General features: G+C 40.5%; 1 protein-coding gene and 1 long non-coding RNA gene across 5 annotated transcripts in view; one reads left to right on the top strand and one right to left on the bottom strand.

The window, feature by feature from the left end:
* LOC5574475 overlaps positions 1 to 25,278 on the top strand; it is an 88,051-nt gene that overhangs the window by 3,499 nt on the left and 59,274 nt on the right. The gene's annotated exons all lie outside the window — the stretch shown is intronic.
* LOC110676369 lies at positions 17,965 to 19,723 on the bottom strand. The gene is made up of 4 exons (XR_002500313.1): positions 19,345 to 19,723; positions 19,059 to 19,277; positions 18,927 to 18,999; positions 17,965 to 18,867 (listed from the first exon to the last, which is right to left on the bottom strand). It is a non-coding gene; the product is annotated as an uncharacterized LOC110676369 (long non-coding RNA).

Genomic DNA, 25,278 nt, shown 5'->3' with positions numbered 1-25,278 from the left:
GTTTATAGATATCAGAAGATTCCTTCGGAAATTGCCTACATTTAGGCGTTTTCTGCGGTATTGTTGAAAATTAATTGTTTATTATTTCCATAAAGTTGGCATTGTTAAGAATTTGGCAAGCATATTTTGATTCAGGAGGCCCAAATTAAATAAATAAAGTTGTTTTCCAAACTAACAATAATTGTTTTGACAGGTTGATTTTTTATTTTAGAGACGATTTTCAGCACTAAAATCACAACAGTATGAAAATTTGAGTATATAAACCAATGAGGCTCACCGTCGTACTTGTTTTCCTGCATTAAGTTGTTTGGAATTGGCAACATCATAGAAAACAGACATGGAAAACAGTGAAAAGTGATCAATTTCACCCGAAATTACGGTAGCTATTCTGTTTCACAGATTGTGCCTATCAGCCAGTGCAGACAAATGGCCAGCCTCTCCGGGTCCATCTTTATGAGTTCAGCTCCGATACCATCCTTACCAGCAGCTTTATTGTTCTTGAGCTGGTGAATAGCATCCTCAGCCTCTCCCAAAGGCTGGTTGGTTTCCATCACCCGCAATACTGACGAAGGCATTGCCTGTGTTCTCGGTGCCATTCAGATGTTTGTCGAAGTGCTGCTTCCACCTTTCGATCACCTCACGCTCGTCCGTTAAAATGCTCCTATCCTTATCCCTGCACATCTCGGCTCGCGGCACGAAGCCATTGCGGGATGCGTTGAGCTTTTGATAGAATTTACGTGTTTCTTGGGACCGGCACAGCTGTTCCATCTCCTCGCACTCCGTCTCCCCCCGCATGCGTTTTTTTTTCCAAAAAGAGGCGGGTCTGCTGTTTCCGTCTAACGTTCCACGTTCTGCCGGGTCCTTTGCTGCAGCATGACCGCCCGCGCTGCATTCTTCTCCTCCAGAATCTGCCTACATTCCTCGTCGAACCAAACGTTCCGTCGACTCCGTCCCACGTATCCGACGTTGCTCTCAGCTGCATTGTTAATGGCTGCCTTCACTGTTCTCCAGAAGTCCTCAAGAGGGGCTTCATCCAGCTCACCCTTCCGGAATGAGAGCTGTGTACACAGCCAATTCAGATTACCGACCCCAGTAAAATTTTACTGGGTTTTGGAACTACGGTTTTTTCGGTAATTTTTACGATTACCGAAAAAACCCAGTAAATCAAAATATGTTTTGATTGATGGAAAATACTGACTTATTCAGTAAAATTGTAGAGCGTTTTGACTGGCTTTCCAGTTTCCCATGCTTCATACTTTGCTTCTCCGGATACTGTTTTTTTTTTTCAGAAATCAATACAAATTAAAACCCAATCGGCATATGGACATCGACATACATTTTTCGTGCGAATCAACATCTACGGTATGCTCATATCTCAGTGGAAGTAATCGAAAAATGTGTGACAAAATCATTATTTGATTGGTTTGCATACAAGAGGCAAACTCAATGATGCAGATGAAATTACCTCTTGTATGGAAACCAACCGAATTTACCAACGTAAGCAGTTAAATCGTCCTGAGCCTTTTTGGTTGCTTAAAATGGTTGAATTTCTCACTAAATTTCGACTACTTACCACGAGAAAGCGCAAAATAGGTGCAGGAAACGTTTGGTTGCCATAGCCGTGTCTCCCGGCGCCGGACGATTTTACAGCAAGAGATTCTGATTTGACACTTGCTCGCATGCGCATCAGTTTGTTTTGATTTGATTTTAACGACAAGTCAGTAAAAAACATCAACTACTGAATAGTCGGTAATTGTTTTTACTGACTTTTCGGCCTGTTCGGTAATGTTGCAAAATTGGGTCTGACAGCTACCGTAGTTCAGTAAAAAGTAAAAATTATTACTGAACATCAGAAATTTTCAATCAAAAAGCTGAAAGTGCGGTATTTTTTATGATTTACAATTCGTACCCAGTATTAAAAATTACCGAACAAGAAAATCGTGATTGAGTGTGTACGTTTATTATGCTTGAAAGTTGAAGTACCGGCCTTTGAGCCTCAACTTGCACATTCTCTCATTGATCGCATATCACCCGATCACGCGCCTCTGCATATCACCCGTCACTATAAAAGCTATTCCCAGCTCATGTGTGTTGCCGCAGCTCTGGTAGATGGTATGGTTACCTCTAAACGTTCGCACCATTGATCCCTTCCAACGCATTTCCTGCAACGCTACGATGCCGAATCCTCGGTCCTTCAACACGTCGACAAGTATGCGTGTGCTCCCGATGAAGTTGAGAGATTTGCAGTTCCACGTACCGAGCTTCCAATCGCTAGTCCCTTTACGTCGCTGTACTCTTCGCTGTCCCGGTTCGTATTCTCTTGTTGATTATTCGTTGCTTGATTTTTTTTTTCAGCTGGCTTTCAGGGCCTGACACCAAATCCCTAGATTTCTGGAGGACCATTCCCCCTAAATCAGTGGTTCTCAACCTTTTCGAAAACGCGACCCCCTTTGAAGCTTTAAAAACGTCCCACGTACCCCTAAAGATGAATGTTCTTAAAACCAATGTTTATGGAAATACCGAATCTCCTTAAATGATTTACCCTTCCGGTCGTCACACGGTTGACCATCACCAGAAGCACCACGCTGTTGCTGTGAACGAAAAGCGATGTTTTCTTAACAGTGTTGTACATTTTACATAATGCGACTATTGAAGTGTTTTCTGATGTACAGTACATGCACTCTTACAAACCATGTCTGTAATCCATAACGGATCTTAAGTTAAGTAGTTTATTAGTATTTTTCCAATAATGCGACCAGCAGGGATTTTGATAAAAATTAACAATTCATGCAGGGCAATTAGGATAAACCACTTGGGTTTTGCGCCATCCCATTTTCTGAAACACAAAAGTAAGCCGCATTTATGGATGGTTCAGAATGAAATATAGTACATTAGCACTACCAGGATCCACTTTAACCGGAGGATTTTTTTCGTCCGAATTGTCTGAAATTGTCAATAAGAAGTGCTTGAGAACAATATTGTGGTCAAATATGAACTCAGCAAATCTAAAAAAAATCTACGCAAATAACCTAAGGATTAAGCTGCAAATATTCTATATTTTTCCAATGGATACCTCGAGAAATTATCATAGTTTTGAATTTTCAAGATCGCACTAGATAGTATTTGCATGGATGTGCGTTGAGTAATTATAACTGAATTGCAGTCCTTAACTAACAGGATCACATTCAAGGTATTTCCCAGTACTTTCACAGTTGAATGAAATAAAATAAGTTGTAGTTTAAAAGTATTTCACTGATCAAAAATTTGCAACCCAGTGATAATTTTCTCTTGAAACCAAAATGGATTAAAGGTTCATCACATTTCTCGCGTTACAATTCTAAAGGACCAATGATCAAATGGTAAACGAATTCGGGCTTTGATAGTATTTTCTAACACCCACAAATTATGCAAACATAATCATTAAATTTACCGTTATAAACCCGATTTTCAAAACGGTCAATATCCGCTTTTTTCAAATCATTCATTGGTCCCCTGATTAAAACGGCCAATTATGGGATCTCTCTCCATCAAGAGGGCCTACAATTGGTAAATTTCGCAAACTGTCACTCGTTGAAAACCAAAAGAGGCTAGCTTTGAGCCACGGTACTCTAACAATTTTTTTTAAATAGGCCAATTACTACTTGAACATTGAAAATGGGCCATGCAACTCATAAATTTTTCCACATTTTTGGCAGTTTGCAGAATAAAATCAATTATTAACGTATAGTATTAGTAAATCGTCAATTAACGAGCAAGAAATCATATATACTGAATTGAATACTGAGAAATAGGAATTGAAAATGTGGTGAAAAATATTCAATTTTCTTTGAATCAACGATCTGAGGATTGGCCCTTTTGAATTGTTACGCGTTGTTCAATGGTTTCGCGGACCCCCTAGGGGGTTCACAAAGGGATCTAGGTACGCGAGGTACCAATGGTACGCCATGCCCAGCCATTTACCGTGCCAGAACAATGATTCGTAAATTGCAAATTCCCGAGAGAAATTCTCATATTTAATAAAAAAAACCATTGCATATTACGAAAATAGTACTCCACAACAATTGTAAATCAGTTTATGTATGATGCCGGTGGTACAAATTATTATAAAAATTAATACCTATAAAACACACGTAAAACGATTGTGTAGATTCTACTAACAGACAGTTAAAACAGTAGGATTCTACGAAATTATTTCTAGGATTCTCACACAACTCAAGACATAATTTCCACAACGAATCTTGAACAGATATTTCAAAGTATGAATTCTATTAAAAATAATAGGCACTTGAGGCAGGATTCTTTGGTATTACTGAATGGTGTTTTTTTTTGGAAAAAAATAGCATGAAATAGTTATGAAAATTTTGATCCAAATTAAGATAGTTTATTATCAGTAACATTTTCAATAGTATTATCCCTGGGCAAAGGCACAACCTTGTGATCAGCTTGATTGCTGTCAGGTCTCGGGGCTTAAATGTATCTTTACTCTGAAGAGAAAGATGCACACTAGTGGTGCCAATGGTGATAATAATCAAAAGTGTTTTCTAATGAACACTATTGATTACCATCGCCGTGAACTGATACTTTACGTGGTCTATGATGAAGCGGCCCTTGTTTGTTTTTTCTATACGCATTTTATTTATACTTCCAGACACTCATCCGGAGCATTATTTTATTTGTTTTAATGTGCATCAAAACCTCCTAACATTGAAGAAATCGCGCTGAACAGGAACACGCATGGCCGTACAAGGATACAGCAGAATCTTATTAAATCCGTTTCTTATACCAATAATATCGCTATTTACTAATTACTAATTATAACACTCTCTTCTCGTCAGCTAGCGTCATTTCAGGATTAAGTTTTTCATCATAGCATTGAATATATTATAAAAACTGATAAAGTGTTCAAATTGAAGCATGGAACATATGCGTTATGAAAGAAGTTTTGTGCTGGTCAAACGAATGCCGTCAGACTAAAAAACTTGTGACTAATCGCTATCTCTATTTATAGGTACCCGTAACCGCAAATAGGAATAGTAACTCATGAGAAAAAACTAGGATATAAGTGAGTAGGAAATAATCACTAACACCCCCAACACTGAAAAGGTAAGCACATATACTATTCCATTAATTCCATTCTAAAATAAATCTGATTAAGGAGTGTTATCTTAGACGCGTACTCGGAGGTAGCCTAGTGTAAGTGATTAGTATAATCTGCGCTTGTGATTGCTGTGCGATGCGCTTCATTATTGCAGGACATTGTTCTCATTATTATTGCGGCCTTCAGCCCCTCGACGAGATCACCTTAAGAAGATATGTGAATAATCTCGTTGATGGTTTTGAAAATAGTGATAATGTAATAATATAGTGAGATGACGTTATTGTGTCGAATAAGTTTGTGTGGTTAATAGTAGTAAGCTACAAAGATGGTGATTATTCGAGTGATGATAGTTGGTGATATTATGAATATTAGTGATATAAGCAACAAAAACCTTACTTTTATTTTAATGAAGATAATGATATTGAGTGTTGATATGATTTATTTATTACAGTGATTATTTTGTAATGAGAAGTTTTATACTTTAAACCTGATAGAGCAGTAGTGTTGTGTTGCGGCTGGGTTATAGATGTGATGTTAATAACAAAATTGGTACAGATAATGGTGACGCTGTTAGTAGAAATTCAATTGATAATAAAGATAGTGATATCAATACCAGTGAATAGTGCTATGAAGTAATCTAATAGTTATCAAGTGAAGTGATAGTGTGAAAAGAACGTTTTCCACCTTCTACCGTAACCTTCTGAGACAGATCGCAACAGTGTCTTCTTGGAAGCCATCTTTCCGTGCACGTCTGGTGAACTGCTTCAGAAGGATTACGTCCTCTTTTCTATCTAAAGTCTAGTTTAGAGCTTTGGACAGTATTCACTGTACGGCTAGCAACATACAAAAAAAAAAAAAAAAAAAAAAAAAAAAGTAACATTTTCAATAGTATTATTAGTAATTAGCATATTATTAGTAATATCCTTAATCTTGCAAATAAGGGCTAACTTAAGGTGATTATAGAACGAAGCCACACCTCAAATTTTCAAGAGCACAAGACTCGAGAACCAAACAGCGCTCCGCATAAAAAATCTATCCCATTGGTCACCACCAGCAAGCAAGCAAGTTGATTGGTTTTCAACGCGAACTGTTATGAGATACTCTCGTCTTGTGCACTTGAAAATTCAAAGTTTGGCTTCGTTTTATAATCACCTTAAAATGATTTGAATTAACAAAAATGTTGTTGTTTTTTCATAAAAAATCCTTCAAACCGTACAAACTCTTCGTAAAAATTTCAAGAATTTTTTTATTGACTAGTGACTAAACTAGCTAATCTGTTATTCGTAATAAAGATATTAGACATTCTTGGCAAAATTTGATTGGAAAAAAATAATTTGATAAATATTGTTTAAAAATAAATATTCCTCTCATTGATTACGTAAATTCTTACACAACTTTGTTATTGTATGATTCAAAGCAAGAATATTCAACAAATTCTTAATTATTTAAGGAAATATCAAACATTTCATTCAACATATTAAGCAGTTCCCTGCATTTTTGAACCTTGAAAGCTTCCGAACTATCAGATAGTTTTCTTCAAAAAAAAAAAAAAAAAAAAAAAAACTCAACATTTCGTACAGTGGTCACACTATTATGGGTCACCCACTATTATGGGTCATTTCCTTTTGAATTGCATGCAAAACAGAGTGACTAATAATTGTGACAAGGTGACCCATAATACTGTGACCACTGTATGTCTTTTTTAGAAGTTTTACCAATAATTGAATGAAACTTTTTGAAAATTTCGATGAAAAATTTAGAAAAAAAGAAATACCGTAAATTGGGGTGAAATTGATCATCATATCACACGATTTATTTCTCGCAATGCCATAGAAACCTGTAATAAATTTACGTTGTTTGTCTTAACTGTTGTTGAATTGTGCGTTGTGAAGTTCTTCATGTTAATGTTTTGTGTTAATGAATGTTCATTTCTATGAAAATAATGGAAAATTTCAGAATCAAGTTCGGTGTGGTATTGGTAGACATTCATTAACTTTTAGTTTTAAACAAAGATTTGGGCATGGTGTCACTCTGAAAATTTTCACCAACTAGAGGTGACTCCCAGCTCTTTACCTTATATCCCACTAATTCAATACCCAACTCATGGCAACTTTGGAGATGCAGATGATTCTTCGATCTCTAGTAACTATGGTTGTCTAACTAACATTCCTTCCCTTCCCCGGTAACCGTAAGGACGTGGCCGGCGCCGTTATTGACTTTCCAATTTTGGACTTAGGAACCAAAAATCTAATATGTAGAGTACTTTTCAAAACTAACAATAATCGTATTCAAAAGTGACCAATTTCACCCCGAAATGACATCTCCAGATTTTTTGTTTTAGACATGATTTTTAGCACTAAAATCACATTTGTAGGGGTATCTTTGATAATGCGGATAACTTTGATAGTGCGTTACCCACCACATACTAAACGAAATATCATAATTTCTGTTAATCGATTAAACAAAATTAATGAATGAATGAATGAAAAACTAAAGAATACTAGTATGACATTTCATGTAAGAGCTGTTTTCATTTGAATCGAATTCATTTGAGGCTTTATATACGAACATTAAAAATTGATACGATTTTAGCATTTTCGAAACGCTTACAAACAATCTGTTTTACGATCACTATTTGATGTAGTTTTGAATAGTTAGTCACTTATCTTTGACAGCCTAGTTAGAACTTGAATATGGTCTCAAATCTCTTAGCGAAAAGCATTTTCAAAAACTGGGACCATTTTTGTAATCTAAGTCAGGAATTTCCGTATAACGATAAACATCTGTATGCAATGCCCTATAAATGTTACGTAATTCACTCAATTTAGTTCAATTATCAAAGTAACCCCAAAACAGAAAACCGACTTTCGATTATACGAAAAATTATGTATCCATTCAAATTAAATCTTTTGGAAATCTATCAACTGCAATCGATAGCTAGGATGCCAGTAGTTGTTATAAAAATATAAATTATAATTCTTTGAAACAGCATGCACAAATATGCAAGTTATCTTCGAAAAAACTATCAAAGTTACCCCGTTTTACGGTACTTGTTTTCTTGCTTTCAGTTGTTCGAAATTGACAGCATTAAAGTTAAAGTTTAAAGTTTTTCCAAAATCTTCCACGTTAACTTATACAATGCAAAAATTGAGGTTTGAATAAGGAACGCTCCAATGGCGGTTCGCCAAGGGCGCCACGAGGCAATGCAACGGCTGTGCTGGCACGATAAACAATCTCCGAACTTCCGATAGCAATAATGTTCCCCAGGTATGAAGCCTGTTCAGAGGAGTTTTTATCATGTACTGCTATCCCCCCAATTTGATCAAAGTTAACGATATACAGTCTCTCATAATGTGCAGCATATTATGAAAGTTACGGAGAGCGATACATGAAAGATTCTCTCAATTTTCTCAGGATTCAATCCCTGGAAATAAGGGTTATCTATGCACCATTTTTACATGTTTAGTAACGAAACCCAATATTTAACGAGAGTGTTTAGTCATTTTTGTACTAGTAACAAATCAATATTTGGTTTATTCTATAGCATAGGATGAAAGCCGGAACCTGGTTCGGGAAGTACTTTCCAGGTAGGAGACGAGACTAAGGAATACATGTAAATTTGGCCAAAAGCAGCAATGCGGCTCCTGACACTAAGCAAAAAAATCCTACATGAAATTCAAAACAGTGGTTTGTCGTTACCTATTGTTTCAGATATGCTGTTGTTAACAGTGGAGTAAGGTGGGGCAAAAGTTCGACCTTAGTGGTATAATCAAAGTTTCCAGGAAAACAATAGCAGTTAAAACAAAACAAATACCGTACAGTGAACCTTCAACATATTGGCTATAATTTTGCTGAACAAACTTGTGCCAATATATTTACCCATTTCTAGTTATAACAGTTTCAAAATTGATTGTCTTATTCGAACTTTTGCCCCACCGGTGGGGCAAGAGTTCGAATCTAGTGTGGGGCAAAATTTTGCTGACTAAAACACAAAATATCGATCCTTTTATGACAGGCATACTTTACACCAGCAGTAAACTTAAGTTTGACGAAAAATACACACTAAATTTTCATCGAAAAATTGCCCAAAACCGGGTTAATTGTAATATACTCAATAATAGCAGTTTTTCGCAAAACTAAGTGGAACTGTAAAATTTTGGTGACAATTTTCACACGATCAGACAAATTCAACTAAATTTGAAGAAAATATGTGGATTTTGGGCAATTTGCACATTTTTCCGTGAGTTTATACATGGGTCGAACTTTTGCCCCGCTGATTAAAACTTTTGCCCCACTATGGGCCAAAAATTGTTTTCAAGCATTTATGCAAAAACTAATACACCTCAAAGCAACCTTATGATGGGCCTAGAAACGCCCTTACATAAAATATTGAAAAAGATTTTATCTTCAATTGGTTCAATGCAACGAAAGTTTGACCAAAAATTACAATATTTACGTCGAAAAACAACAAATAGCCATAACTTTTCCAAATCTCAATCGATTTTTATGATATTTGGATTGAAAGTCTCTTATTTATAAGATTTGTTTTAAATTGAGCTAGAAATCTTAAAAAGAAACTTTTACCCCACTCGAACTTTTGCCCCACTTTACTCTATGAATAGTCCTGTTTTTCACCACTGCTAGCCTTGAGTCCAGGGTGGATCACTTTTCCTTTATATAAGTATAAATTAATTCAGCCATTCTACAAATTTTTGGTTGGACTGAAGTCGGTTTCACTATTTCCTGTGAAAAAAAGCCAAATACCCCTCAGCGACAGGCACGATTCAACCTTCACCCACAATGTGTTCGACAGATTAGCCAACGAGCAACGAAAATTGATACTAACGATCTCGCCTTTTCACACCGGTAATAAGGTAGCAATGTGTTTTTATTTGAACGCATCGTTGAATCTTTTCCTCTCGAATATATTTAGCTCCCTCCTTGATGGTTCGACGGCAGCACCTTGAATATATGTGGTGTGTGTGGTAAACTCTCGAAGAGCTGACCGTTTCATCTTCTTCTTCTTCTTCTACTATCTGGTGTTACGTCCCAACTGGGACAAAGCCTGCTTCTCAGATTAGTGTTCTTAGGAGCACTTCCACAGTTATTAACTGAGAGCTTTCTTTGCCGATTGACCATTTTTGCATGTGTATAATCGTGTGGCAGGTACGAAGATACTCTATGCCCTGGGAATCGAGAAAATTTCCTTCACGAAAAGATCCTCGACCAGCGGGATTCGAACCCACGACCCTCAGCATGGTCATGCTGAATAGCTGCGCGTTTATCGCTACGGCTATGTGGGCCCCCGTTTCATCTTATTTAGTGGAAATAGCGAGTCACCCTCGCCAAAACAGCGTTCATCCGATTTACTTGCGATGTTTGTTAGCATCATTGCAGCATCAACTTAATGCTGGACAGTTCACATACATATATGTACAACACGTTGTTGGCACCTATATAAGATAGTTAAGGCTATCTTTCTCGCCATCAAAAACCTGATGATGTCATTAGTTTGTTGGTTCTGGGAACCCATGGCAAAGTATGGAGTTTTTTGCCCGTTACTTTAAGGCACACATTTTGTGCTGAAAGGTTGTATCATCTTGAAGTTAATTTAGAGGGATTTCTAATATTGGGTTATCGAAATCTATATCACTGACACCCACATAAACTCGTAAGGTAGGACCTTAAATAGGGCAGTTAGGAACGTTAGGACAAAAACAAATAAAACGTCAGCGCAACGTTAATAGTTCTTTTTCAATTGTCCTCTTCCTGTGAGTTTTCCTCGGCGTAATTTAGAGATGGGTGACTCATGGATGGTTAGCTCAAAAATTACCATGTAAAGTTTTTTTTCTATTATACGTAACACTGTCAAATACACTAGACATGTATGAGTAATTGAAGTATTTAGTTATAGGAAGTGTGTTCTCATTTAAAAATTGTCATATTCTAGGTTCATAAATCGGAATGCTGTTTTCAAATGAGACACTGAATCGATCATAAGATTCGATTCACTTTTGTGAGTGATTCACCTACGATAGTAATAGAGATGGTCGGGTTTCACATTTTTCAAACCCGAACCCGACCCGTACCCGACTTATTTTATTCTTTCAAACCCGGACCCGACCCGAACCCGAGACAAAAATTGAAAAGCAAACCCGGACCCGACCCGAACCCGAAAAATTTTCGCTGTTCAAACCCGAACCCGACCCGAAACCCGAAAAAGTTTTCTAAGAAAAACCCGAATAGAACCCGAGTTCGAAAAGATGATAAATTCATCGTTTCTGAAGCATAGGAAAGCTTTGTGTTGTTACTTTGTGAACGATTCTCACCAAACCCGACTCAAACCCGACTAAACCCGACTTTTTTCAAGCCCGAACCCGACCCGTGCCCGATATTTTTTTAGCCTTCAAACCCGACCCGAACCCGAACCCGAAAAAATAAAAATTTTCAAACCCGAACCCGACCCGAACCCGTCGGGTTCGGGTTCGGGTCGGGTTTCGGGTTTGGAAACCCGAGACCCGACCATCTCTAGATAGTAATTCCCAAAGTGGGCGAATTCGCCCCCCTGGGAGCGATTTTCAGGTTCAGGAGGGCGAAAATTTGTAAAATGGAATTTGAGGGGCGAAAATGCTAGAAAGCTTGAGCTTGATTGGCCGCCCGTGGATGCACTCCAGTATCGCCAGATCAGCTGCACTTACACAACCAACCGAATGACTGCTTGGGACTAACAGGCATCCTCAGTGTATAAGTGCTGGTGATCTTCTATTTTTAGGCAACAATGGCACCTGCCACGTCAGAATGCAGACCAATGAGGGGAAGGGGGAGGAATTGATGATGCATTGAACTGACTCCCACGTAGACCGTATATTCCACTGCATCCACGTCAGTTCATGCGGGAGTGTATGGATTGCGGGAAAGGCATGGCAGAAAGGTTTGCTTTTGTTGTTAGCAGACTGCCTATATATCAGGCGTAAGAAAGGCGTTCGCGTGGAAGTAGGAAGCGTTAGGGAAACGGTTTCTTGTCCGTCTCTGGTTCTAGCGTTTGCTATGAACGAATAGTTTGAGTGTGATATATTTAGAATGGAAGATAGAAGCAAGTGAGAGATATACAACTACAAAGTACGAGGAAAGGGACGGGCCTGGGATTGAACCCATGACCTTCTGCATATGAAGCAGAAGCGGTAGCCATCAGACCACCAACCCCGTCATGAGGGGCGAAAATGCTAGAAAGGGGGCGAAAGTGGGAGAAACTGGAAACTAAGATTCATTTGAAGAAGAGACTTAATTCAATAGGAGACCATACTCTAATAATCTGAAGATTCCACATCTAAACCCTCTGTTTGTTTTCTTTTAAAATCAAACACAAAATATGTTTGTAAAGCATCCAGTTTTCTTAACCATAAGTTTTAAAACTCGCTATGAGTTTTGAATTGGCAACTGAAATTTCCTCAAAACATTATATGTTCGTAGTCAGAGGTGGTTTGACAGTGTTCTTAACCTTTCAGTCGTCGCGCGGTTTGCCACCGTCAGAACCACCTCGTTGCTGTTGTGAACGAAAAGCGAGGTTTTTTCAACAGTGTTGTACAAAATACAACAGCGCGACGACTGAAGTGTTAAAGTGATCAATTTAATTTAACTATTAAACATTTTTAGATATTTGTTCAAGTATCTGAATTTAATAAATTGATGTTTTATTTATAAAAGAGCTTTAGAATTGGACAGCTAGTGTTATGATTATTGGCAGGTCCTCACAGGAAAAGTTTTCGACAAAATTTGTTACTTATAGCACAAACTATTTAACCCGTATAGGCCTGAGTGAAAGCAAAAATACTGAAACCCTCACCGCTCAGTGAATTCTTAACGGATTCAAATGATTTTTTGTCAGCCAGTGGCCCACATATGTAGTTTCTGGAAGTGGCCAGAGGAACTCGGAAATATTCCTGTGGCCATTCCGGTGGGTCAAGTCGGGTAAAAAAGGGCTATTTTGTGGGACATGTCAATTTACCTCTGTTTATTTGCAATAACAATCATTTTAATTTGCATAAATCATTAAGATCTGATATTCAACATTATGAATGACGAGTTTTGCACTGTTTAAAATATACCGGATGTGGCCTTTCGGACGTAATGCCCGGAAGAACCAACTGTAGATTTGTTGGATACTAAACCGTTTCAATTGTCGAAAAGTAGAAATCAAACATAATTGTGCACTAAAATGTGTTCCCATAAACTTGGCACAGTTGTTCAGATACAAATTGGCCACTTTATCATAAGTTTGAGGCGTCCCGGGACCCGAAAATGGTCATTTGTAGGGTTAATCAGATGCAAAACTAATAGTTATACAATTCAATTGTTTCTCAAAAGGTTTACACTGATGCATTTTTTTTGAAATTCCGTCATATAGTTAGTGGTCAAAGAAAAAAAAAAATTCAACGAAAAACGTTCTTACATTGCAGTTAACTAGGCAATGGAAAGTTTTTTTTGATTGACCAATGTTCTTTTTTAAGTTTTTTAAAATTTTCAATTATGTATTTCACAAAATTCCTAAAATTTGTATTTACAATTTCCAAAAAAAAAAAATATTTAATCAAACAAATTAATAAGTTTCGAAATTAAGAAAGTCAGCCAAATTTATTTAGTGCGGTGGGTCAGTAGCATGTAATACACTTACAGTCATCCCACAGTTATGGATGGCACACAGATATGGATCAGAGTTGGATTGAAACGGGAATATCTCGTCAGATAGAGTTGCAATTACGCACAACACATTTCACCTACGTGAAACATAAATATGTACAGCATCGTAATCAATTATAATATACTTGAGCATATTTTTTTCGTCTGTAGGAAATAAAATGTCAATCGTATTCCCTGAAGCATTAATTCATAACTGTGGGCATTGAAAACCATACCACAGTTTTGAATCAAAGATAAGACTATTCCGAAACAAACGCCAAAACGTATGCTTTCACGAGCACACCATTCGATTATCTGGCAGATAAATTGCTGTTATAGTGTTTTGATCCATAATATGAGTCGATTTGATCCACAATAGAAATCCTCCTCTCCCTCTGATCCACATCTGTGGGGTGGACATCGTTCGAAATTTCTATCGAAATCAGCACTTTTTCGTAAACAATTTGAAAGAGTATTCTCAAATACAGCTATGTACTGCAGTACCTGGGAATTTATTTTGTTTTGTACAGCGTCGTGTTTAAACCACATTTTTACATCAGTAAAGGTATCAACTTAACCATCTTTGATTACTTAGGATAATATAATTTTAATATGAGTTTTAGTAGAGCGTAGAGCGTCTAATACAAATATTTCAAAAACATATCAGGGGGGCGATTCCAAAACTACATTGCTCTCGAGGGGGCGAAAGTCAAAAAAGTTTGGGAAGTACTGACCTACGATTTGCTCCTAAATTTCGAAAATTCTGCCCATCTTCAGCGTGAATGAGCTGACCCTGATAATTGGGTGAGGGTTATGTGTATTGAGCGGGAGTAACAGAGGAAGTTACACAGCTTATGTTTAGTTCTTATGAGCACTTCCACATCAATGAATGATTGCCCTTTGCACTTCCACAGTTATTAACTGAGGGCTTTCTTTGCCAATTAACCATTTTTGCATGTGTAGAGTAAGGTGGGGCAAAAGTTCGACCTTAGTGGTATAATCAAAGTTTCCAGGAAAACAATAGCAGTTAAAACAAAACAAATACCATACAGTGAACCTTCAACATATTGGCTATAATTTTGCTGAACAAACTTGTGTCAAAATATTTACCCATTTTTAGTTATAACAGTTTCAAAATTGATTGTCTTATTCGAACTTTTGCCCCACCGGTGGGGCAAGAGTTCGAATCTAGTGTGGGGCAAAAGTTCGCTGGCTAAACACACAAAATATCGATCCTTTTATGACAGGCATACTTTACACCAGCCGTTAACTTAAGTTTTCCGAAAAATACACACTAAATTTTCATCAAAATATTGCCCAAAACCGGGTTAATTGTAATACACTCAAAAATAGCAGTTTTTCGCAAAACTAAGTGGAAATGTAAAATTCTGGTGACAGTTTTCACACGATCAGACAAATATTACAAAATTTGAAGATAATATGTGGATTTTAGACAATTTGCAAATTTTTCCGTGAGTTTATACATGGGTCGAACTTTTGCCCCGCTGATTCGAACTTTTGCCCCACTATGGGCCAAAAATTGTTTTCAAGCATTTATGCAAAATCTCATACACTTCAAACCAACCTTATGATAGGCTCAGAAACGCCCTTACATAAAATATTGAAAAAGATTTTATCTTTAATTGGTTCCATGCAACGAAAGTATGACCAAAAATTACAATATTCACGTCGAAAAACAACAAACAGCCATAACTTTTCCAAATCTCAATCGATTTTTATAACATTTGGATTGAAAGTCTCTTACTTGAATAGCATTCGAACCACAATGACATTTATAAGATTTGTTTTGAATTGAGCTAGAAATCTTAAAAAGAAACTCTTACCCCACTCGAACTTTTGCCTCACTTTACTCTATATCGTGTGGCAGGTACGAAGATACTCTATGACCCGGGAAGTCTAGAAACTTTCCATTACGAAAAGATTCCCGACCGATGGGATTCGAACCCACGACCCTTAGCTGGGTCTTGCTGAATAGCTGTACGTTTACCACTACGGCTTACTTACTTACTTATTTGGCTTTACATCAATTATCTTGATAAAGCCTCGCCAACAATAATTCGCCAATTTACTCGGTTCATGGCCGCTTCTCTCCATCCTCGACTGTGACCCACACTCTCCAGGTCCTGGTGCACCAGGTCAATCCACCTAGCTCGCTGCGCCCCACGCCTTCTTGTTCCGACCGGATTCGTAGCGAACACCATCTTTACAGGGTTGTTGTCCGGCATTCTTGCAACATGCCCTGCCCAGCGTATCCTTCCAGCTTAAGCTACATTCACGATACTGGGTTCGCCGTAGAGTTGAGCGAGCTCGTGGTTCATCCTTCGCCGCCACACGCCATTCTCCTGTACGCCGCCGAAGATCGTCCTTAGCACTCGGCGTTCGAAAACCCCAAGAGCATGCAAGTCCTTCTCGAGCATAGTCCACGCCTCATGCCCGTAGAGGACTACCGGTCTTATGAGCGTTTTGTATATGGTACATTTGGTGCGGGGGTGAATCTTTCTTGATCACAGTTTCTTCTGGAGCCCATAATAGGCACGACTTCCGCTGATGATGCGTCTTCGTATTTCCCGACTAACATTGTTGTCAGCCGTCAACAAGGATCCGAGGTAGACGAACTCGTCCACCACCTCGAAGGTATCTCCGTCTATCGTAACACTGCTGCCTAGGCGGGTCCTGTCGCGCTCAGTTCCGCCAACCAGCATGTACTTTGTTTTCGACGCATTCACCATTAGCCCGACTCTTGTTGCTTCGCGTTTTAGGCGGGTGAACAAATCTGCCAACGTTTCAAATTCTCTCCCAATAATATCCATGTCGTCCGCGAAGCAAACAAATTGTCCGGATTTCGTGAAAATCGTGCCTCGACTGTTAAGTCCGGCTTTCCGCATAACACCTTCAAGCGCAATATTGAACAACAGGCACGAAAGTCCATCGCCCTGTCGTAGTCCCCGCCGAGACTCGAATGAACTGGAGTGTTCGCCCGAGATCTTCACGCAGTTTTGCACACCGTCCATCGTTGCTCTGATCAATCTTGTGAGCTTCCCGGGAAAGCTGTTCTCGTCCATGATTTTCCATAGCTCTACGCGGTCGATACTATCGTATGCCGCCTTGAAATCGATGAACAAATGGTGCGTAGGGACCTGGTACTCACGGCATTTCTGGAGGATTTGCCGCACAGAAAAGATCTGGTCCGTTGTCGAGCGGCCGTCGATGAAACCTGCTTGATAACTTCCCACGAACTCGTTTGCTATAGGTGATAGACGACGGAAGAGAATCTGGGATAGCACTTTGTAGGCGGTGTTTAGGATGGTGATTGCACGATAATTTTCACACTCCAGTTTGTCGTCCTTTTTGTAGATAGGGCATATAACGCCTTGCTTCCACTCCTCCGGTAAGTGTTCCGTTTCCCACATTCTGACTATCAGCCGATGCCAACCTGTCCGGGCCCATCTTGATGAGTTCGGCTCCGAAACCATCCTTGCCAGCGGCCTTGTTGTTCTTGAGCTGTTGAATGGCATCCCTAACTTCCCCCATCGTGGGAGCTGGTTGGTTTCCGCTGTCCGCTGTGCTGACGTAGCCATCGCCTTCGTTGTCATGACTTTCTATGCCTGTGTTCTCTGTGCCATTCAGGTGTTCATCGTAGTGCTGCTTCCACCTTTCGATCACCTCGCGTCCGTCCGTCAAGAAGCTCCCATCCTTATCCCGGCACATCTCAGCTCGCGGCACGAAGCCTTTGCGGGATGTGTTGAGCTTCTGATAGAACTTCCGCGTTTCTTGAGAACGGTACAGCAACTCCATCTCTTGGCATTCCACCTCCTTCAGGCGGCGCTTTTTGTTCCGGAATAGGCGGGGCTGCTGTTTCCGCTTCAGTCTGTATCGTTCCACGTTTTGCCGCGTACCATGCTGCAGCATTGCAGCCCGCGCTGCATTATTCTCCTCTGAAACCTCCTGGCATTCATCGTCGATCCAATCGTTTCTTGAGCTCCGTTTCACATATCCAACAATGCTTTCGGCAGCGTCGTTAATGGCTGCTTTGACTGTCCTCCAGCAGTCCTCAAGAGAGGCCCTATCGAGCTCGCCCTCATCCGGCAACGCTGCCTCAAGATGCTGCGCGTACGCATTGGCGACATCCGGTTGTTTCAGCCGCTCGAGATTGTACCGGGGCGGGCGTCGGTACCGTACATCATTGATGACGGATAGTTTTGGGCGCAGTTTCACCATCACCAGGTAGTGTGTAACAATTTTCCCTTATTGTGTTTGCCAACTCCCGAGGGAAAAAGCTTCGAGAAGGATATAACGCTTTAAAACTCGGGTAGTGCCTCAATGGAATATATGACCAACAGCACTACAAACAGAAAGTGGTCCTCCCGGCGTCGGTGCACCTTCTAATAAAACTCTTGGTTCAGATTGACGGATAAGGCCGGCTAGCCACTGTTTGCATAGTGCACTAGCGCCGATGGAACCAAAAAAAATGACTCAATCAAAAGATAAAGGCAAGGTAGAAATTAGAGCTACCATGGAACGTAACATTTAACATCTCATACTTCTATTTTCGCAAACCTTCGATCTACCGGTACAATGTTTCAAACTTATGCTAGGTTCTCATTGCTACTCACTAACAGTATCGTTGGGGGCCCCGTGCTGCTACCATCGATGCATTCTGCTCCACGTTGGCTTCGTCGCACACCACCGGGTGCTACACGACCAGGAAGGCCTTCACCCGATCGCTGCGTTGCACTTTGCTGCACCGCGGCTGTCGCGCTACAACTGTTGGTGATACGGCCACCGTGGCTTGTCACACCGTTGTTGAGAGCTCGAGAATGTAGCACGTCCCAGTCGCACCAGGGGTGCAACAAGTTGTACGTGCGGGTTGTCGCGCTGCCTGCTCAATGTTGTCGCAGGTGGATGCACCTTTGATGCAATTTGGTCATGATCTCTCTCGACTGGCGCTCGTGTAGGACCTTCCTCCCAGAATTTGACCGGCTGACGGAAAGCGTGCAGGTAGCTGGGGTGCTGAGCGATGAGAACGTCGCGTGGAGTGCAGTGCCTATTTGAGCCTGCAAATAAAAGGCCCTCTGATGAGGCGATTGGCGTTAGCCCATCGATAGGAAATTGCATTGATGGGTCGTTTTACCTGATGAAGGCCTTTTTATGCTGTCTTGAGTGGGACTTCTGCCACAAAACGGTCCAGGTCGAATTTGATGCTGCTGAAAGACCACATGCAAGTATAAACTAGTGCTCTATGCTGACGCAAGTGATTGGTTACCTATTATTGGCAGTGTCCGTGCTCTGGGATAATCTACGGTAAACCGGATTTTGAACCATCCACCTGGCGTCTGATAACTCGTCGATCATGCAATGACACCTAGTAGAGCACAATTAGGGATGGGTAGCTTGGCAAACATTGTTTGAATTACCTCTATTGTTCGCTTTAGTAGAATTAGATCCCTCTTGAGCACGTGGATCAGGGCCAAACTGTTGGATGCTATTTGCAGATACAGGTGGTTGTTAGAGGTCATTTTAATCTATTAGAGCTCATACTTGGGATTTACCTGCAAGTATTTGACGTTCTCACCGATAACGGAGTGTTTAATCGCACTATTGAACACTTAGTTCACTTCGGAGCATGCACTTTTTGGTAAACTTTTGGAACATTGCTCATGCGACCGCACGCCGGCTTCGATAGCGGTACAATGGGGCTGCATTGTTCGTAGCCTGTGATGAGTTTCGATGGTCAAGGCTTCAGTATGTGTAACCTTGAACGTGATGAAAGGCGACGAGAGAGATTTTGCTGGTAGGTATTTTGAAACATTTCAGCTGCTTTATTGGTATTAATCTTTACACACCGAGAAAATTTGGGCGCATTTCATCGACATAATCTCAATGATGTAACAAGTGGTCGGAGTCAATGTTAGCGCCACGATAGGTTCTGACGTCGGTTATGTCGGAGAAGTGTCGTCCATCGATCAAAACGTGGTCGATTTGCGATTCTGTCTGCTGAGATGATCTCCAGGTGTACCGATACGGGAGGCTGTGCTGGAAATAGGTGCTACGAATGGCCATATTCTTGGAGGCGGCAAAATCAATCAGTCGTAGGCCGTTCTCGTTCGTCACCCGGTGGGCGCTGAACTTTCCAATCGTCGGTCTGAACTCCTCCTCCTGGCCAACCTGAGCGTTCAAATCTCCTATGATGATTTTGACGTCGTGGCGTGGGCAGCGGTCGTATTCGCGTTCGAGCTGCGCATAAAATGCGGCCTTGTCATCATCAGTGCTTCCGGAGTGTGGGCTTCTTCTTCTTCTTTCTGGCGTTACGTCCCCACTAAGACAAAGCCTGCTTCTCAGCTTAGTATTCTTATGAGCACTTCCACAGTTATTTACTGAGAGCTTACTATGCCAATGACCATTTTTGCATGCGTATATCGTGTGGCAGGTACGAAGATCACTATGAAAGCTGTTCCCAGCTCGCGTGTGTTGCCGCAGCTCTGGTAGATGGTATGATTACCTCTAAACGTTCGCACCAATGCTCCTGTCCAGCACACCTCCTGCAGCGCTACGATGTCGAAACCGCGGGTCTTCAGTACATCGGAGAGTATGCGAGTACTTCCAATAAGTTGCAGTTCCACATACCGAGTTTCCAATCGCTAGTCCTTTTTCGTCGCTGTGGTTTTTGCCGATTGTTCCGGTCCGTATTCTCTCGTTGACGTTCCTGTGCTGATGTGTTTTTACGGTTGGCTTGCAGAGCCTGACACCAACCCCCTAGATTTCCGGAGGACCACTACCGCTACGGCTATCTGGGTCATAATTTAGATATAGATGGGTATTTCTATAAAAACATTTCGGGAAACAGAAAACTATTTAATGATTGTTTAGAAGTTCTCAAGTTGAAGATAATGATTGATTGGAAGCTCTCACTTTGTGACCTCTCTTCTTCTTAGTATTATGCCAAATTCTGGCTACCAGTCGATGCAGAAGAAAATGCCCAATTCTACCGGGCTCATATTTTTGAGTACAGCTTGATTCCATGCTTACCAGTTTCTTGGTTACTCTTAAACTGTTGAGCTTAACTCCGCGGTCTTGATTCTAATCATTCTGAGCGCCGTTCTGGTGTTCGTCGAAGTATTTTTTTTCACTTTTCGATCACCAAATATTCGTTCCTAGTTATACACATTTTTTCTCGTGATGTGAATCTTTTGCTGGATCAATTGAACTTTTGATAGATCTTGCGTGTGCCTTTCCGTGTTTTCTACGCGTATTTATTTTTCTTCTGAAATTTGACTACTTATTCCGTTTCCATCCGAAAATTTTGAACTGTATTTACTCGACAACGATTCCTGAAAAACGTTCGCACAAAATAAGGCAACCTGATCCAATATATAATTAAGGTTACCAGTAATGTCTCAAATATTTGTCGCATTTCCTTTTCCCGCATAATTTGCAGGGTTGTTGTATGGCACGGTCACCACCATAAGTGGATTAGTCTGCATCTAATGTTTAACAATCGACCGACGGAAAAGCCACCACCAGGGTGCAAAAAGGGTAGTGGCTCGGTAAAACAGGTTTCGTCGATTGGTGTCGCTTTTTGTTAAAACTTAATTGAAGATGCTTAAGTTGTCGTTGGTCACAGCGGTGAGCGGAAGGAATTTTTGTTTATATGATTGATCCAACCGAATTAGCAAACTTAAGTATGCCTGTCATGTGTCGCTTCCAAATTGTTGTTCGGTTATTTTCGACTGGATCAAAAGTGCATTCACTTTGTATGCCAAAAACGCCTATTGAATGTAAATTAGTGCCTAAATATTGAATTTCTATACGCTTCGGTTTCCATCTAAACAACATTAACAATAAAAACTGTCCGACAGACCTATTCCTAGTAAACTAGATTCGAGAAAGTGAAGTGACGTGTGCTGCCCGGAGCGGTTTCTGTTTTGTTTGATTTGAACCGGGTTATGGTGGAGCATCTCGCTAATTTATTCGAAACACATGCTTTCGAAGGCGGGTCGTTATCCATAAATAGTTGTTCATGAAGCTAGTAAAAACAGCTCGCGACGGCACTGCTGACACATTCATTGTTATTATATTTACTCATTATTTGTAGATCGGATGAGCCGTTTAGTAAAGTGAATTGGGCGTGGAACAAAAATGACTCTGACCCTTTCCTTTCCAGGACATTGTTCGACTGGCTGAGTGGCTAAATGGAATTGCTATTACAGATGAAAGTGGCTCTACTGTTGCCGAATTTATAATGAGGGTACCAAAGTATTTTTTTTTATCTTTATTAACGCGATTTTTAGCCCTGGGCTAGTTCATCTCGGGACCAACGGCTTTACTTCCTTTCCGAAGGAAGTCGTCACTGAAATTTTTAGTGACTATCTCGGGGATGGGATTCGATCCCAGGTCCTCGGCGTAAGAGGCGTGTGTTCTAACCACTACACCAGGTCCGTCCCCATCAAAGTAGTTCTTTTATCTTTCTCGGAAAAGATTTGAAATTTATTTTACAGTTCAAAAGCTAAGAAACTAGCCCAGGACTAAAAATCTCGTTAATAAAGATAGAAAAAAAAAAGAAATCCAGAGCAATTCAACGGATGCATTAAGATTTTCATTTGCCAACTCAAAAAAAAAAAAAAAAAACAGTACTGAAACAAAAAGAAAACAGTACCGTTATGAAACAGTGCTGAATAGTAGCCTTTCTCAGTACTGTTTCGTTGGTTAGAAAAGTATGTATGTAGATAGCCACCATCCTAGCTTGAGTGTTGCTCTGCATGCGATTCCACTGGATACCAAGGTCAATTTTCATTACTAATTTGTATTCATAATACCGCCAAAACAGGCGGACCCGTAAGCAGAGACACTTACGCGAAACCCGCGGGAAAAAGAGAAGCTCCTTCCAACAGTATAAGCCAACGAATATTATAATGTGAATTGCATAACTTATTCAGCTTTCCACGAGATGGTTTGTTATAAGAAGGGCGCGTCAATGCATTGCAACTTACCACTATGACTGAAGCAGTCCAAGTTGGTGTAAAATTTACAAATCAAATTGTTATTGGATTACGTTTTTCTAATGGATCCAAATAATAATTTAAATATTTTAAATTGGAATGCTCGTTCTCTGAATGGTAAAGAGGACGAGCTGTTTAATTTTCTTACGGTTAATAACGTGCATATAGCAGTTATTACCGAAACGTATTTAAAACCTGGATCTAAACTCAAAAGAGATCCTAACTTTTTTGTTTATCGTAATGATCGACTTGATGGTGCATGTGGGGGAGTTGCAATCATCATTCATAGGCGTATAAAACATCAACTGTTTTCGTCATTTGAAACTAAAGTTTTTGAAACTTTAGGTGTTTCTGTTGAAACACAGTTTGGTAAATATACTTTCATAGCTGCCTATTTGCCTTTTCAATGCTCTGGACAGCAAGTTAATTTGCTCAAAACTGACTTGCAAAAATTGACTCGCAATAAGTCAAAATTTTTTGTCATTGGTGACTTCAATGCCAAACATCGGTCATGGAATAATTCTCAAAGTAATTCCAACGGCAGAATTTTATTTCATGAGTGCTCTTCAGGATATTTCTCAATTCAATACCCTGATAGCCCTACATGTTTTTTCTCTTCTAGAAATCCATCTACGATTGATTTGGTCTTAACTGACTCTAGTCATCTTTGTAGCCAACTGATTACTCATGCTGATTTTGATTCTGATCATGTCCCTGTTACATTTCAAATATCCCAAGAAGCGATTCTCAATCCTATCAGCTCCACTTTCAATTATTTTCGAGCCGACTGGAATATATATGAAACATTTATTGACTCTAATCTTGATGTTAATATTCTCTTACAAACAAAGCTTGATATTTGATTGGCGCTGTTCACCGTGGCCAACTCCGGTCGGGTCGGGGTGGACTGTATATCGTGGGTTGGATTTCGGAATGAAAGGATAACACCACTACTGATATCACTACACTACTTTATTACACTCTTTCACTTTTTACTCTATACTTGCACTGTTAATTCACTTTTACTATTACTCACTCGATTACACGCGCGCGAAGGTTAAAACGATACTGATCTCACTGGCGGAACGGTCGCGTATTTATATGCACGCACACGCATCCCAGAATGTTCGCGCTCTCACCATACACGTGTTCTAGACGCACGTGGAACTTTCGCGACGCGTCTGCACTCATCGTTTCGTTACAACAGTACCACAACAGTGGTGAGTGCCAGTGAGTACCTCGTTGACGATGACAATGATGGCGGAAATCTCTCACGGGCACTCACGGGTGGAACTCACATCAATCGAGGTAACTCGCGATCTCAGTGACGTAGCTAGGCTGGGTCACGCTGGAGGCTCTATTCAGGTGAGTGTTTCCGCGACAATTCGGATTGGGTGTGTAAACGAATTGTCTTTGCGCTTTTTCCGCACGTTCCGTACGGAACAGACCCCCTCGTGACACAAGTTTCAATCAGGTTTTCTTCCCGGTGATCGTGGGACTCCGTTGCCTGCGCGGAATGGCTTCTCGTCGTAGCAGAGTCCATTCGAATGCGCCGTCAGCATACTCTCGTGCAGGCGTGCAAGGAACTGCTTCTCATTTGAGAATGAAGCATGATCAAAGCAAGCAAAGAAAAACATGCCATCTGTTTGCGACCCACGATCGTCATGTATCGCAAGTGTAACAAGTCTGCATAAATGGAAGCAGCGAGCGGAGCCCCCAATGAGAGAGCGATAAAAATCCATTTTCTCGCCTTGTTTACCGTTGGGCGATAGTGTTTTCTTTACTGCACGAAAAACAATCACGAACTGCCAATACAACAGTGTCCCCCAGGCTTGGAGCATTTTAGAGCGTTTTATCATGCACTACTATCCCCCAATCTGATCAAACTTGTAGCAGTATACGATAAACAGTGCTCTCATAATGTGCAGGCATGTTATGAGTAGTTAAGAGAGCGATACGTGAAGATTCTCTCAATTTTCTCAGGATTCAATCCCTGCCTCTCGTGTCAGCGTCCAACCTCCTGGTCGGCGATGTTCGTGGTGTATTTCTGCACGTTCAATCCAGGGCGAAATCCTGTCGTTCTCCTCGATCTTGTTGGTTGATTGGCAGTACCAATGGTGGCTCGTTGGCGTATTGCTAGCGTGGTTGTCTTCAGGCTTGCGTCGGGTACCCGAAGTGTTGTAGGACAAACTTGAAGGTCGGAAGATGGCGTCTTGCAGGAGGAAGGTTTCGTTGATTCTGGGTGTTCCATTCGCTTCGTATTTTTCGGCGTTGTTTCCACTCTTCCGCATTGCTTATATATCTGCTTGGGTAACGGGTTCGGATTTGCTACCTCTTTGATGTTCGATCGTTGTGGAGTCTCCTCGGTGTCGTCTATCGATGCGACTAACGAATGCTGAGTCTTGCTGGCAACGGGTTTCTCTCGGAACACTCCGGCTACCACCCATCCTAGAGTGGTTTCGCGAAGCTCTGGAAAATCGTCGTTGA

Source organism: Aedes aegypti, chromosome 2 (genome assembly GCF_002204515.2).
Source record: "Aedes aegypti strain LVP_AGWG chromosome 2, AaegL5.0 Primary Assembly, whole genome shotgun sequence".
Lineage (NCBI taxonomy): Eukaryota > Metazoa > Arthropoda > Insecta > Diptera > Culicidae > Aedes > Aedes aegypti.
Note: the sequence above shows the minus strand (reverse complement) of the source record. Positions and strands in the feature narration are given on the sequence as shown.